The sequence below is a fragment of the Etheostoma spectabile genome, chromosome 9 (genome assembly GCF_008692095.1).
Source record: "Etheostoma spectabile isolate EspeVRDwgs_2016 chromosome 9, UIUC_Espe_1.0, whole genome shotgun sequence".
Classification (NCBI taxonomy): Eukaryota; Metazoa; Chordata; class Actinopteri; order Perciformes; family Percidae; genus Etheostoma; species Etheostoma spectabile.
The window spans coordinates 19678749-19692595 of NC_045741.1; the positions used below are offsets into that span (position 1 = coordinate 19678749).

General features: G+C 38.1%; 1 long non-coding RNA gene across 1 annotated transcript in view; it reads left to right on the forward strand.

The window, feature by feature from the left end:
- The first annotated feature begins 9712 nt into the window (after window positions 1-9712).
- The window catches only part of LOC116695892 (uncharacterized), a 10531-nt gene continuing 6396 nt past the window's right edge, over window positions 9713-13847 (forward strand). Inside the window, exon 1 of the long non-coding RNA XR_004333576.1 lies at window positions 9713-9783. This is a non-coding gene — a long non-coding RNA (uncharacterized LOC116695892). The remainder of the gene's footprint in view (window positions 9784-13847) is intronic.

The following is a 13847-nucleotide window of genomic DNA, read 5'->3' on the forward strand; positions in this document are numbered from 1 at the left end:
AATTTACTTCTCCCCGTTGGTCATGTTATTAAATTATATTATAAATTACATGACTAATAATAATTCAGACTTTCTGCAAATCCATACATTTCCAAAGATGAATATTAAAATAAACCAAATTCAGAAGAGTAAAGGGCCCACGCTTAAATGGAAATTCAATTTCCCACCAGCTGCATTATTTGGGGGGTATATGGCCTCACCATGTCTAAGCAAATGAAATCCAGTCCTTATGTATACATTTTAAAGTTAAAATATGTATCAATAAATATTAAATGTTTTTGAAAGCTAACACCTCATTAAAATATACAGATACACATAAAACGTACAGATAATGATAAGATAATGGCGTCATACATATCGATTTATTTCATCTAAAATTCTCTGTGAACATTTGTAACACATGAGTTATGTTTAATACAGTACATTTATGTATGTACAACATATGTTCTGCAGAGATGAATGTGTATTAAATTACGTTGTATATGAAAACATCAAGGCAGTGTGAAGAAATTGAATGAAGTGATAATAAACAACACTGGGGGGCTTAAATCAAAATCAGTCAATCAAAGAAAAAATAAGCCATTCTTCAAAGGCTTTTCATGGAAAGAGCTAAATGTGGAAGGCCAAACATTTAATTTTTTATTCTGTGGCTGTGATACACTGTATTAATGGATAAGCTGTCGGGACTCCATACTGTTTCTGAAGTTATTGCTGAAATATTCTTACACATATTGTGTCAAACACAGGATTATATGACACAATAATGCAGGCTTTGGTTAAAGTTTTCCATGATGGATAAGCTTTGAAGGATACGATACCAGACCCCATACATGGATGTAATTAAACAAGGGCAAGTGATAGCAATAATGTATCATCCACTAGAACTGAGGTCCTGGCCTCTTACGAACCAATGATACCAGAGACAAATGACTTGCAGCAGTCGCCAGCGTTGCTTTTAACTTTGCATGGTGCAGACAGAGAGAGAGAGTGTCTCCCTATCAGTGGTGGCCCAGTCAAGACAAATGGACAGTCATAATCCCCCCACCAGTGGGGAATTTGGTTTATTAGAATACGATACAGTGGATGTGAAATATTTTTCTTGCAGCGCGATTCCGTTTCCAGCTCATTCCTCACCACACACAAGTCATACTTGACAGTTCCCACTTTTTGGGAGCAGCTTAGCCATCTTGGAGCTACTTCCTTTCAAAGTTAGATAAGTTGTCTGTCAAGGAGGAGAGTCTATAATATATTAGTACTGCCTATTGGTCCCCTAGAGAAACGAAGTGTGCAGATATAAGTAGGCCACAACATTCTGTGTAATTAAGTTGGACAAAATGCACAGCGGGTTTAACTAAAGCAAAACATGCATTCCTAAGTGTCCTAAATTTAGAGACTCATTCTCGTATCTATTGGCAAACACTGTTTATATTTGGTTACAGGATGCTCTGTTTGGGCCATGCATGCAGGAACTGCTGACACGGAAGGATTTAGCTATTATTGCGTATCATTACATGAATAAAATATGTGTATGATTACATGCAAAAGTTTGTTCAACGATTCTCCAATTTAGGTTTGTTGGGTTAGAGGGGGGAAGGTGGCGAGGGGCAGGTTTTGTCAATACCTTGAGAAGGAATAGGTCTATGACCTGTGCTAATAATAAATAGAGAAATTACAAAAAAGTAGTTTTGTAATTTTTTAATCTAAGATATTGCATGGATGCAAATCTTTTCTCCAAGCTTTTAACCAAGCTTGCTCCATTTTCTATGCATTTGTGCAAGAAATATCAAAGAAAAAATAATTCTATATACTTGATATACCTACACATGACAACCACAGTGACTTCCATTCACTTCCTCATTGTGTCCCCATCCTCCTTTAGCCTACAACCTCTATATTGTCATTCACATCACCCAGACTTTTGCAGCTGAAAAATATGTTTGCTTTTATCTCATACACTCTGGTCATTTCCTTGAACACAGTGAAGACCTGCGGTGCTAAGAAAATCATTTATGGCTTTCCATGTCCTGTTCAGTCCTCCAGGGGTCCTTCAGTGTCAGGGGAATGTAGATGAGCCCACATCAGACCTCTTTTTGCCATTTCTTTTTTTGGTGCAGATGGTTTCTTGCACACCGAGACCCCCAACAGGACCTTTTATCCTTGTTCTAAAAATGGCCATCTAGCAGTTGATCATAGGTGGTTTAGGAAAAGGTAAGCCCTCATTTCAGCTCATACTTTTTCAGTAATTACAGATGCCCATTAGGGACATTTCACATTAAAATATATTTGCTTAGATTGAAAAACATTATTCTGCTTTTTAATACCTTTGTGTCACTGAATCTGTTTTTAGTTGAAAGTTTTGTTCGAGGAATTCACACACAAAAGATTAATGTTGTAATTACTGGAGCATTATTACCAGGGAAACAGTTAATCAGCATAAATTAACAAACCAACTAGTTTGAAACATGTACTTAAGGAATAAACATACTATCAATTACAATGAAAAACAAGAATTCAGGGTGCTCAAAAATTGCTTAAAAAGTCTTTATTTGATTTTTTTTTTGAAAGAGGAAAGTTGAAAACCTCAAATCAGCAAGTGGTTTGTATTTAACTTTTCATGAATAGTCAGTCCAATAACACTCCTACTACCTACCTACCTCCCTCCTCCATATTGTTTTTCTTGGTATTACTTGAATGCCTTTTTGGATAGCTTTTACTAAGCCCTTGTGTCCTACAAGCACGTTTATAGCATTTATAGCTACATGGCATCCACACATCTGATACTGATTATTATTAAAGACCATGTTACGTACCTATAGCAATGTGATGAAGAGCTTGCTGGCAATTTATGCACAGCATAGTAACTGCTATTTAACTTTTAATGGCTAATAACTGTGTAGTGAATACTTATAAATAAGTGCTTCTGGGGAAAGAAGGTACGTTTCGAATAGGATATGAAAGCAGTTTTCTATTCAGGCTAATTCTTTAAACTTTAGAAACTTTGGTATGCAATATTCAAATCAAAGCCTGTGAAACATGACTTACACCATCATGGGACATTAAAACTCTCTATTGAAACTTGTCCATTTCCTAAATCCACCCATTCCTATTTCCAGTGTCACGCGAGGCTGAAGCCTATCGCAGCACTCACTGGTTGAACGGCAGAGAAACACCTGCCAGTCTGTCACATGGTTAACACACACAGACAGACAGGTTCACATTCACACCTACAGGCAATTTAGAGTCTCCAGTCAACCTGAGCTGCACGTCTTTGGACTGTGGGAGGAAACTGGAGCACCCGGAGGAAATACACAACAACACAGGGACAAACGTGATGCTTTTTGCTATAAAGTGATGGTGTCAATGAGCCGCCACCATGCCCCCCACTGAAATCCAGACTAATGCAAATCTTTCATATCAGCTGCTCGAAAAGGCGTAGTGACGCACCACGTCTATTCAGTGAAGATGCGAATGATGGGATACAATAATACCCACTGGAGAAAAAGGGAGCTTTTTTCTCAAACATTACTGCTTGGGCAGTCATTTTGGAGCAACCGTTAGGTTGAGACAAACCGTAAAATGTCTTGTGTGTGATGAAATAATCCCAAAAGTTTCTTACTTTTTCTTTTGTTGCTACTTTCAATTTCATCTCACGGTCTTTGTCAGCGAATGGAGTTGGCTCAGGTGTTAATGTTTTGTGAGCATTTAAAAATATCCCTCAAGGAAGCCTCACATATGTATTTATTTAGCTTTTTACAACATTCACAACCAAATGCTTAAAGTAGTGACTATTTGACCATTTAAAAAACCCAACCACTGTTCTTTGAGTGCTCGTTTAATAAAAAATACAAAATAATACAAATACACTTTGCTTTACTTCTGACATTGTTTGACTGTTTACTTTAGGTTTTGTTTACTGTAAATAAAACACATGCTTCTTTTGATTTTATAAGGTGTATTAAGTAAGAAGTCAACTACAAGAAATTGATTAAATATTTTCTTCATTTTGCCAAATGCCTGATGCTATAATCCAATTCATTACAATATGGTTGGACTACCACTGAATTTATCCTAAAGTAGGTTTTTGAATCCTTCCTTTGCAGATTATAGAATTATCTGGAAAAAAATCTGTGAAAAGGGATTAAGGGTAATATTTGTAGATTAGGATTACATCCTGAATTTTAGATACACAGGAAGAGATTGGGCTGAAAATGCTGATGTTTGGACTTATTATTTTGGATAGAGAGCTGAATTCAATTCAATTTTAATAGTGTCAAATCACGAACAAGCATTAACACCTTGAAAAATAACAAACTGTACATAGAACAGTAATAGCAAGAGGATTCGGCTGAGAAAAGAATCCTCCCCGGAGAAAAAGCTGTTATCAGGAACACTAAGAGTTTAAAAAAATACTGTGTTTATTAAACTATAGCCACCTAATATATCCACCTACGGATCATCAGAAGTTCGAAGGCAAGGTTCCAGAGGAGAAGAGCCTGATAGTTGAAGACTCTGGTTCCCATTTGATTTTTGGAGATTCAAAGAACCCCAAGTAACTCTGCATTCTGGGAGTCCAGTGTTCTATTTGGGCAATTGGTTACTATGAGCTCTTTAAGACATGGTGGTGGCTGACCATTAAGAGCTTTGTAGGTCATGAGAAAGATGGATTATCCTGACCTTAGGTAGCACTTCTTTGTAAATCCAACCTTGTAACATGTTACAACGATCATCAGCCTTGTTTTATTTTTGAACAACTCCCAAGTCCTGACTCCCCAAAATATCCTATCAAAGATTAATTGAAATTTTTGTCATGTTCATAGCCGATTTTTTACTGCTCCCCTCTTGATCAAACATGACAACCAAGTGGAGAATATCAACATTATCTCTCTAGCTACACTATAGTCTACATTTTTTGAACATTAAAGGTGAAAAAGTGTTTACTCAAGAAATTCCAGTTAAGCACTAAATTGTGGCTGAGCATGAGATTGGATTTCATTCCGCATAGATTTCCTCTCAGGTAATGTAGCATGGTCCAGCCCTACTTGAGAGCACAGTTAACAAAACTTGGTGTGTGGCTCAGGTTTGTGCTAATGTGCTCAGACAAGGTACTGTTTGTGGTGCCTCCTAAAGGTGGCTCAGCGCTGTGGATTATAAGCAAGGCCAACGTTTAGCTGCCACCACAGAAAACATGACTCGTAAGCTCTAAAGAGCTGCATATGTCTGCATCATACGCCCATGTGTGATATGACGACATGACCTTTGGATTCAGACCCATTTTGCATTGAGTGTTTACATAAGAGCAAAGAAGTGCTTTTTTATTTGCAGAGACTGGAGGTTTAGAAAACATGCTCCACAAACAAACCATTTTTAATAAATCTTGTCCTCAGTGCTGGCTGTAACAAGCAGTGAACTCAAGAACTGTCACTGTTAGAAAGCTGCATTACACTTTTTCCATATGTTTGTTTCTACTTACAGTACACAACAATGTAACCTACTGTATATGTATAGTTTTTTTTCTCTCAGAATAATGCTGGATTGAAATTATTGGCCCTGCATGCAGTGAGGAAATCATTGTGATCCAAATTATGTTTATTCATTTCAAATGTTGGAAATTTATTTCAAACGTCATTTGCCACTTTTAAACACAACCCTGCACAGTTACCCATTTACACATCCAGCAGACACGGAGCATTGGTATTTATTTAGAGTCGTGTTTCAGTTCACCTGGTGAATCTTAGTCTAATAGTCACTTTTCTTTAAGCTTTGTTTTCGTCTTCACCAATTTCGTTAAGTAAATATCTGGCAGCTAAATGTTCTGCTATGTTCACCAGCTAGGCGCTAACTTTGTCTATCTGCAATTTAGTGTTGGGAAGGTAGCATACAATGGATTTTTGAGAGTATTTATGATTCTATATGAGCTTTCTTAGACGTTGCCAAAGGTAACATCTGAGAAAGCTGCGCAAAACGTAGCTTGACATTACGTTTTCACACAATTCAGAAATGCGCAATTGAAAATCTTTTAGATAACACAAAGCTAAGCTTTCTGTACTCCAAAACAGACTCCTCTCTCCCCACTCATCTTCCACTTAATAAACATTCATGGTTCCACACCACTGTACTCTGGCAAGTCAACTCGAAAGAAGACAGAAAACCAGACTTCATCATCTTCCCATAATCTAATCCAACATTTATATTAACAATCTGAGCCTGTCTTTGGCCAAGCACTTTTAGTGGATGGACATTGACATTCGCTATTGCCCCATAAGATTACATTGCAGCCTGGTTTACGACTGCCGGTTCCATCGTTCTCACTCAAGGCTGGACCAATTTCATAGACTTTTGTTCACATCAGTCACTTAGACATAAATGCACAGGAAAATACTGTTGAAAAATACTGAAATTCTACTTTGAAGTGAACTCCTGTGAAGGATCTTTTAATAATCCAATGCTTTTAACATTAATTCTTCTGAATAATCTCCATTCATTCTCCCTCCATCACAGGACTCGTATATCACAAATGAGTTCAACAAATGAAAAGAGAAATTTTTAATTAAGCTACAATAAATGAATAAGTTGCACATTTGTCACACTTTTCTCTTCTCCATGATTTGATGTCCACCAAGCCACATGTGCTCTTTCAAATAAATGGCCCAAACAAAAACAACAGACATCAACCATTCTAATTAGAATTACAGTCTCTGTGGAGCAAGTATAAAATTGCTTTCACCTCCTCTGTGTTGACTGGCAGGCCAGGTCAATACTGTAATTCCATTGTGAACATATTTGGCTGCAAATCAACTTAGAAACTGTGGAAATTAACTGTTGAGTACAAAGATAGTCTAAAACGAATGATGATTAAGGTGAAGCCAACGAATAAGCCTGAAAAAGGGTTACAGTCTAATTTTATTCCACATAAAAATACCCGTTTAATGCTCGTTATTGCCATCACTGTTTTACCTACAACATGCGTATCGTGTAACACAAAGAACCGTATATTACATTATTTAATAGCAGTCAGTCCAATCTTCCAGATGGGGTCTGTGTATCTCCCTTGTTTTGACATTTGACCTAAAGACTACACAAATTAAAGCCTTGTATATCACTCATTAGCACCATTAATCAAACGTGTAAAAAGGTTTAAATATACAACACTGCTGACATGTGAAACTAGCTGTTGACATAGCTCAGATACATTAGGCCCTTAAACAAACCATTCCTTGGGAAATCATCTGTTAACGTCATGCTTTTGGCAGAAATGTGCTTGTGTTTTTAGTGTCAGAGGGTGCTCTGCTGTTAAATCAATTGGTGGCCATCATTATTCTTAACTATGCTATAAGGGAAAGCTATTTGTTCTTGCCAGATGCGTATATATTTCTCATAAACCACAGCTCATTTTTTAAATTCTAATTTTTCATCCTGAATAGAGTTTTGTAGTAAATGATTTCACATATACCACCTCATTTTCTGATTTGTTTGCATCCATTTAAGATTGATATTGCCATAAAATCATAAAACAGTAGTTAACTTTCCCATTCTTTTCAGATTTCAGAAGTTCATGCAATGGATTTCAGAAGTTTATGCATTAGAATGCACAGCAACACTAAGACAATAACAGTTAATCAGCCAGCAAAAGCTGCCTCCCACTGACAAACATTTCAACAAGTAGTAGAATGGCAAACAACTCTGCAAGGAGCCCATCCTGCTATATCACTGGCTTGTCAGTCAGAGTCATCACAGTTTATGTGTAACGTTTATCTTACTGAGGAAACTGATAAGTAAATAAGTCTCAGGGGAACAAGTTCTCTGATAAAGTAGGAGGACTGGTAATGGTTTTGAATCCTTATTGGATAGTTTGTTTTTGGCCAGGAAGTGGCCCCCGTCCTGGAGAAATTTGACCTGGGCATGGGGGTCAGCAGCTTGTCACAATTATCCTAGAGGTCCTTAAACTTCCAAATTGGGAAGAGAGAGAAAAAAAGGAGTTGGTGTCTTGCAGAGCCCTGGCCAATCAGGAATGTCACAGAAAGGAAGAATCCACTTGGCAAAACCTTTATCAGGCCATCAGCACCACTGCATGACATGGGAAGACAGCCAGACATTCTTCTCACACGAGATCAGTTTCTTGGCTCTGCCTGTGTTTAAGTAGGTCCTCTGCCACTTTACTGTCGCTGATAGTAACCCATTTGGCAGCCAGACATGACTCGGCTGCCTGGAGGAGGGCTGAGTTGGAGGCAATAAGCAAACCCAGTCACTGTAAACTTCTCTGAAGTCATTCTAGAAATGTTCTGAGAGCACTCCATTGATGTAAAGCTGTGCATTTTAACAGAGGGATCAGAAGGTATGGTCAGCCAGAAACCTGAACACCTGTAGGGCTTCATTATGTTAGTTGAAGGACACTGTGTGACAGGGTGCCATTGCTTCTGCCAGTCGCTGTCATTACCAAGTTAAATAGATGTAAACTAAGAACAAATTCATGACAAAGCCCGGCTTACTGTGAGTATTTATACCTCAAAACGAGCACCTCACTATTTTTAGAATTCCTTAAACTAAGCTACTACAATCTAAAGTATAGCAAATATGTGATGAATTTAACACTTGAATGTAAATATTCTTAGTATCTTAAGGAAACGAGTGGGTTGGTTTCTCTTGTGTAAGTTTGGGTTTTAGATATCTGCCATCACAATGCGCCTGAGAGCATCATAATAGCATAGTGCATTATTTTGTAGTATATTTTTCTTTATCCCTACTGAATATTGTTGCATCTTTTTTCAAATCTATATTATTTTTCCTACTGAGTACACATATTTCAAAGATATATATTCGCATAGAGGGGGCTGTGGCTCTGGTGGGAGAGTGGTGGTTCGATCCCTGTCTAAATGTCGAAGTCCTTGTGCCAGTGGTGTTTAAATGTACATGAATGTTTGATGAGCAGGTGGCACCTTGTATGGCCCTCTGACTGTGTGTGAACTGTACTGTGTACTGTTGAAAGCACATTATGTAGTTAAGACTAGAAAAGCCCTATACCTACAGAAATACAGTCTATTTACATAAACAGTAGCATGCAAAACAATACTTTTTATTGCTTTTGATTCACTGATTTTAAAAGATCTACTGATTTCTTTCTACAGTAATTGATTAATCATTTGTCCTATAGAAATGCAACACATCTTAACCAAGTGAAAAGCTGGAACCAGAGAATGTTTGATATGTGCTTAAAAAATGACTTACAAACAATTAATCAAATGATCAAAATAGCCGATTCATTCTGTGATGTTCAACTAATCAATTAATTGAGCAATCAATTTATGAATTATGCTCAAATTTCAAGACACACTTTCCAGTGGTGAATAAATGTGTAGAACACTTTTCAAACACACATCTGTTCTTGAAATAAGAATGTACGTGAGATCACCTCTGCCAAAATACTGATATTTTCTTCTACCGGGATATTTGCCAATTTGTGGCGAATAAACCAAAATGCGATCAATAGTCATTCACTAAAAAGTAAAGTATTTCTGCAAGCTTTCTGTTAGATGAAGTGAGTCACACATGAAGCACATCATTCACTCTCTGACAAGGCCATGAGTATGCATGGCACAGCACTTAGTCATTGTTAATCAATTTAAAGTTCTCCACCATCCACAAGTGAAACAATGATAATGGTTTAATCGTGGGTAAAAAAGTAAGAAATTATGTGGATTCTGTCTGAATTTTCTTTTGTAGGTCATGTCAGATTGTACCATGCAGCATCTGTTCAATGCACGCTGGGAAAGGCTACAATCCAGGCAGGTAAGGCAGATATTGACTTTTTACTTATTGTTGTATTTGAATGAATGTCTGTGTGTGTGTGTGTGTGTGTGTGTGTGTGTGTGTGTGTGTGTGTGTGTCTGAAAGAATGAGAAAAAAAAGAGAGAGAGAGAGAGAGAGAGAGCGAGAAAGAGAGAGAGCTTCAATCCTGCAAAAGAGAAAGACCTTCAATCATCCAAAGTACATCTCATTTTGATTTCCACCTATTTGCAAACAATGACCACTAATCAATAGAGTTTTGTAATTTTTCATGGGAGTGGCAGCAGTTTCTTTTGAGAATGCAGTTGAGGCATTTAGAAAATCAGCACTTTGTTTGCATAACAATTTGTGGGCAGCCTTTGCTTATATGTACTTGTGTGAGTAAGGGAGCTGTTTGCTACTGTGATTGGTCTGGGTCAGTTTAGACTGAGAATGGGAATCTTACTGGTCCCGACCACAATGAAGTTTAGAAAACTGTCTCAAAGACAAATGTACCAGTCTGACAATCACAGCATACAAATGGCTGGCTATGTCAAATGAGTGAATAACAAGTAGGAGGGGAGATTCAGTGTACCTCTTCCACCCTGCTCTACCTCAGTGTCTCTCCTGGCTCCACTTAGCTACCGTATTGTTTTTCCTCTGCCACTCTGCTGCAGCTCCAGTGCCATCCTGCATCCTGCCTCTTTCCACTTGTGAAGTAATTAGCCAGAGCGGTGGGAGGGAGTCAGTGCTGGAGGGTTAGCCTTGGACCTTTGAGCCACATCACCTTCTCCATGTCCATGGCTTTATAAATGGCCCTGCCACTGTTTTTTTTAAAACAATGGAACAAATCAAAAGTGAGCCAAAGTGCCACGTTACAAGCTGTAAAATAAATATTTCTCTGAGCACATAAGGTTGTAATTGGCTCGAATAGAAAGTCATTTGTGTAATTTTTCCTTAGAGGTTTTTTTTCATTGTAAGTAAAAATAAACTAAAATGCATTATTGTGCAGTTTCCCCAGGAAATACAACCTAAGTGTTTAAAACAGCAGATGTAAAAGCTTCAATAACTGGATATATGTAGGTAGAATTACTAATATGTCATGTAATTTCCTGACAGACCATCCGGTGATTGTGGGTGAAATCTCGGAAGCCATCAACTGACAACGATTTTGCCTTTAGGGGCAACAAACAGACAATATTTTGGGGGTTCCAGTGTAGCCAGCAGATATCAGGCCAAGATTTCCTCTTCTGTGAACCAGTCATTGTTAACAGTCTGATTACCAACCACATCTAGGTTAAAGCGACATTTCGGGTAATCTCTTTAAACATATGTCTGCATATGAATGTAGATAAATGTAGAAAAAAGCTAAAAGCAAAATTGTCCTTAGACAATGGCCAATGGGTTCCGAAATTGCTCTTTTGCTCTTGTTTACTTGCATGCAACCAAAGACCGCCCAAACGTGATTGGACAATACTACTCGGATTACAAACGGAAACCAGAACGCTTCTGATACCAAAATCTTGTCCCAATGTCTACAGATTCTCTTTTCATATGCAGATATCTGTTTAAAGAGATTATTTTGGGTGTTAAATCATTCTCCATATAATTTGTAGTTCTGTGATTAATGATCCATTCAAAAATATGCACATTTTTTAATCAGCATTTTTATGTGCAAATAATGTTTTAGGTATTAGTGCAGGCAAAGTGGTAGATGCTTTAACAAAACTAGTAAAAAATAATAAGATATCCTTATTCTGATTCAAAATTAATTGGATTGATTGTCTTTTATGAAGATAAATAATACAATAATATGAATAGGTATAAACAAAAAATACTGACTAAAATTATAAATGCAACACTTTTGTTTTTGCCCCTATTTTTTATGAGCTGGACTTAAAGATCTAAGACTTTTTCTCTGTACACAAAAGGCCTATTTCTCTCAAATATTGTTCACAAATCTTTCTAAATGTTTGTGAGCACTTCTCATTTGCTGAGAATCCATCCACCTCACAGGTGTGGCATATCAAGATGCTAATTAGACAACATGATTATTGCACAGGTGTGCCTTAGGCTTGGTGGTGGGGGTTGCGAAAACCAGTCTGTATCTGGTGTGGCCACCCTTTGCCCATCTGTACAACATCTGAATGTTGGTCCACTCCTCTTCAATGGCTGTGTGAAGTTGCTGGGTATTGGCAGGACCTGGAACACGCTGCTGTATACGCCGATCCAGAGCATCCCAAACCAACTCACTGAGTATGCTGGCCATGCAAGGGATGTTTTCAGCTTCCAGGAATTGTCTATAGATCCTTGCAAGATGGGGCTGTGCATTATCCTGCTGCAACATGAGGTGATGATTGTGGATGAATGTCACAACAATGGGCCTCAGGATCTTATCACGGTATCTCTGTACATTCAAAACGGCATCAATAAAATGCACCTGTGTTTGTTGTGCATAACAAACGCCTGCCCACCATAACCCTACAGCCACCATGGGCCACTCGATCCACAACAATGACATCAGTAAATCGCTCACCCACACGACACCATACACGCTGTCTGCCATCTGCCCTGCACAGTGAAATCCGGGATTCATCCGTAAAGAGAGCACCTCTCCAAAGATGTCATTGAATGTGAGCATTTGCCCACTCAAGTCTGTAACGACACCGAACTTCAGTCAGGTCGAGACCCCGATGAGGATGGCGAGCATGCAGATGAGCTTCCCTGAGATGGTCTCTGACAGTTTGTGCTGAAATTCTCTGGTTATGCAAACAGATTGTCGCAGCAGCTGTCCAGGTGGCTGGTCTCAGATGATCTTGGAGGTGATGATGCTGGATGTGGAGGTCCTAGGCTGGTGTGGTTACACGTGGTCTGTGGCTGTAAGTCTGGTTGGATGTACTGACAAATTCTCAATGAACATTCAATTCAACTTGTGTACATAGGAAAAGTCTTAGATTTTTGAGTTCAACTCATGAAAAATGGGGGCAAAAACAAAAGTGTTGCGTTTATCATTTTGGCCAGTAGTGAAATGATTGCTGCACTAATTTGCTCGGTGGCAGATATATTCAATATTGTGTGAAAATTACACTGTTGTGGTCGAGCAGTCCCAGGATTTAGTTACCAAGCTAATCATTTTAAAAGTAAAATATTATTAAAGACAGAATCAGTATTTTGTCATACTTTAAATATATTTGAGCAGTAAAATGAAACAGGAAGGAGGGGAATGTTTACCTATTTCAACTTTAATTGAGGACAGAATCCATTAATTCTTGTCCCCACAGAACCGAGGTACTATAATGTTATGCTACCTTCATGACAAGTTTAGATCCGTGGCCTCTAGATCTTAAACCAATATATAGCTTATTAATAGAATTTATGTTCCATATACCATCTTCTCAGAGAAGGGCTGCCTAATTATCCCACAAGCTGAATGATATTGGTGTGCTTTATTAATGTTCCATGGTATTGCCAGGGACAACCAATAAATTTGGCACTGGGGATTCCACCAAATGAAATGGAAATATTTCAGTATTTTAATGAAGCACTATCAATGCACACCACATATAGGCCTACCCTTATTTAAATATATGCGTGATCCTTCAAAGACGTATTATTAAAAGGATAAGTAAGTGATGGTAGCTGACTTGCCTTTTACAACTGAAGAGCTGCTTTGAACCACCTTGGGTCTTTCCTCATAAGAAAAACAACAGCATAGCATACAGATAAGATTCACCGCATCCTTTTTATTATTATGATATTGTTTGCTAGGTGGACTTAATGAGCACCCCGGGGGGCTGGCATGACTTCTTTTTTAGGGCGTCTAATCCTGTTGGAACTAATGGGAAAAGTTTACATTATGGATATGGGCATTTACAGCAGTGGGTCAGGACATCAAAGTACCAGCCTTTGTTTCTCTCACCTTTCATTGCAACATAATGGAAAATCAAACATCATTATCAGCACATCGAGCCATAAAAGACAAATGTGTGTGTTACTGCTCACACTCTGTTTTCCTCAGTGTTTTATGTGCTCCCTTAGGAGATGTTAAAGCCGGTTGCAGATCAACCATAAATCCTGAACTTAGTCGA